Below are 3,287 nucleotides of genomic sequence, written 5' to 3'. Positions count from 1 at the left end.
AATGCCGAACCTCCCCACATGAAGGCATATCCTGTGAAAGACTTCCTATCAGTTAAGTCTCCAGCCCAATCTGCATCTGCATAGCGAGCAATCTCCTTTCCTGTCTTCTCGTAGACTAACGCTAGATCTGCTGTGGTGTGCAGATACCTCAAAACTTGGTTTTCTGCTGCAAGATGTTCGCTATGTGGATTCGAATTCCGTTGTGCCAGCTTGCACACCGAATGTAAGATGTCCGGCCGTGTGCATTACGCAATATACACTAGCGAGCCAATCACAGACTAATACTCTGTGATATCAACGCGCTTACACGACTCTCTCTCGCAGTTTACTTGGAAGTTATCTTCCAATGGTGTTGACGTGGTGCGGCAATTAGACATACCCATCTCATTGAGCAGACCCACTATATGCTTCCTTTGGCTCACGCGAATCGTATACAGACATGGCTCGCTCTCGCATGCCCTGTATCCCATTTTGGTTAGAACGCCGTCCAACTTAGTGTTCCAAACCCGACCAGCTTGCTTCAGGCCATACAGCGACCTTTTAAGCTTCAAAACACATCCAGAATGGTCGTCGTACAGTTCTGGCTGTTGCATGTAGATATCTTCTTCCAGAATGCCGTTTAGGTATGCCGTCGAAACATCATAAAGCTCGTATTCTGCAGCCATAGCCAGGATCATACGTATTGTACTATAGCGCACTACTGGAGAATACGTCTCTTTGAAGTCTATGCCATACCTTTGGCAGCATTCTTTTGCAACCAAGCGCGCTTTGTAGCGCTCAACTTCTCCAGGTGAATTCGTCTTTAAAGTAAACACCCATTTGCAGCCTATGGGCTTCTGACCCTGTGGTAACTGAACCAGGTCCCATGTGTCATTACACATCAATGCGTTATACTCTTCCTGCATTGCCGCTTTCCATTCATCTGCTTGTGGACTCGATTGTGCTTGCTGCACGGTTAAAGGAACTTTAATGTTATTGCTTAACATTACATTTGCCACGTTGTATTGTTTAGTTGGCCGTCCCTTCAAGCCCGTTCTGATTATTTTAGGCCTACCTGACGCTCTTCTTGGCTGTTCAGCTTCGTCAGCATTATCGTCAGGTTGCTCCTCTGTATTAGAATGATCCTCTTGTATACCTTCCTGATCAGCAATATCATCTTCAACCATTATCGTAGCGCTAGCTTTCTCGGTTGACTCACGTAGGCTATCCTCGATGAAATAAACGTCTCTGCTGATCTTCATGTCACCTGTGTTCTTGTCGAACAGTCGATATGCCTTTGACGACTCAGAGTATTCCTTTCTCCTGGAACTTCTTCTTTGGACCCTTTTCCAGTGCAATTGCTGTGCATCCAAACACTCTCAAGTGCTTGACAACTGGCTTCAGCCCTGTAAACGCCTCGAAAGGTGTTATGCCATCCAGAGCTTTCGTTGGTGATCGGTTTCTTAGATATGCAGCGCACGCGACTGCTTCCGCCCAGAAACTCTCGTTTAATGCTGCACTATTAAGCATTACTCTTGCCATCTCAACCAGTGTCCGATTGCAGCGCTCAGCAACACCATTTTGCTGCGGGGTATACGGTGCACTCAACTGCCGTTTAATACCAGCCATTTTAATATATTCGTCAAAATCTTTGTTGACATATTCTGTACCATTATCACTTCTAATGATTTTCACTTTCAGACCTTTCTGACGCTCTAACATCGTTACATGTTCTTTAAATATCTTGGTCACCTCAGACTTTTGTTTCATAAAGTAAACATAAATGTATCGGCTCAAGCAATTTATACAATCAAAATGTTCTATGTCAGAGCTTACTGCCAATCCACGCACCATATCTTTGCTTTTCAGTTCACGAAGGCTTTGCACATTTAAATGGCCGTATCGTGCATGCCATTTCTTGATATCATCAGCACCTTTTGATAAACACAACTTTTCATTATTTTTTGTTTCACACAGAAACAGTCCGCTGATTCTTTTGGCAATTAATATGATTATATTTTCGCTGTCAAAAACTTTGCAAAAACGTGAATTAAATTCAACAGAGCATTCATTGGCAACTGCCTTTCCAACTGATATGAAATTACACTGTAGCCCTGGTACAAATAACACGTCTTTTAGAGTAATTTCAAAGCCACACATCCATGTCTTGAACGCTTCACTCGTTTCATCTTCTGGCTTCACAAACTCATTTGAAACAACGGCCCATAAGTTATGATGAACCAAAATACTTTCTACCATGACACTCCAACAGTCATAGTTGGTGTCATCCAGCTTTTCTATATTGTACATAGAACTCATTTTCAGTTTTACTTTTCTGCTTGCAATGTCCGTTATGCACAGAAACTTCTCGAGCTCACTTTCCTCTCTCTGCTTTACACTATTTCTTTGCACACATACATAAGCCCTGGGCCCATTACCTGTTGGCGAGTATTTGTGCGCGAGTGGGATGAGAAGAAGAGCAACGTTTGGTTGTTCAAGTGAGACTGGTTTTATTATGCTTCTTAATAGCTAAGTACATGATAGCGTTGCCACCAATATGACAATTGCCATATCAACACTCTTCCTCAATTCTTATATTTTCATTAGGCCGATCAACGCTATACATTTCATATGTTTTACTCTTGATAAATTCTTAGTTAATACATCGGCAATCATTTCATTTGATGGATAATAAGATAAATCGATTAACTTATTTTCATTACAATTTCGTATATGGTATGGTGGATATTTAGTATCAATATGTTTGCTTGCTGCGTGATATATAGGATTCTTCACAAGATTTAACGCGCTTACATTATCTTCATAAATTTTTATACAGTTTCTCTTAAAATACGGATTCATTTCGCCTATTAGCTTTCTTAAATAAATCGCCTCCTTTGCAGCATCAGAGAGCGCCATATACTCCGCCTCAGTACTGCTCAGCGCCACCGACTTCTGTTTCTTCGAGGTCCATGAAAATGCCGAACCTCCCCACATGAAGGCATATCCTGTGAAAGACTTCCTATCAGTTAAGTCTCCAGCCCAATCTGCATCTGCATAGCGAGCAATCTCCTTTCCTGTCTTCTCGTAGACTAACGCTAGATCTGCTGTGGTGTGCAGATACCTCAAAACTTGGTTTTCTGCTGCAAGATGTTCGCTATGTGGATTCGAATTCCGTTGTGCCAGCTTGCACACCGAATGTAAGATGTCCGGCCGTGTGCATTACGCAATATACACTAGCGAGCCAATCACAGACTAATACTCTGTGATATCAACGCGCTTACACGACTCTCTCTCGCAGTTTACTT

This window comes from Drosophila mojavensis, unplaced genomic scaffold (genome assembly GCF_018153725.1).
Source record: "Drosophila mojavensis isolate 15081-1352.22 unplaced genomic scaffold, ASM1815372v1 contig_19, whole genome shotgun sequence".
In the NCBI taxonomy this organism is placed as follows: domain Eukaryota; kingdom Metazoa; phylum Arthropoda; class Insecta; order Diptera; family Drosophilidae; genus Drosophila; species Drosophila mojavensis.
Note: the sequence above shows the minus strand (reverse complement) of the source record.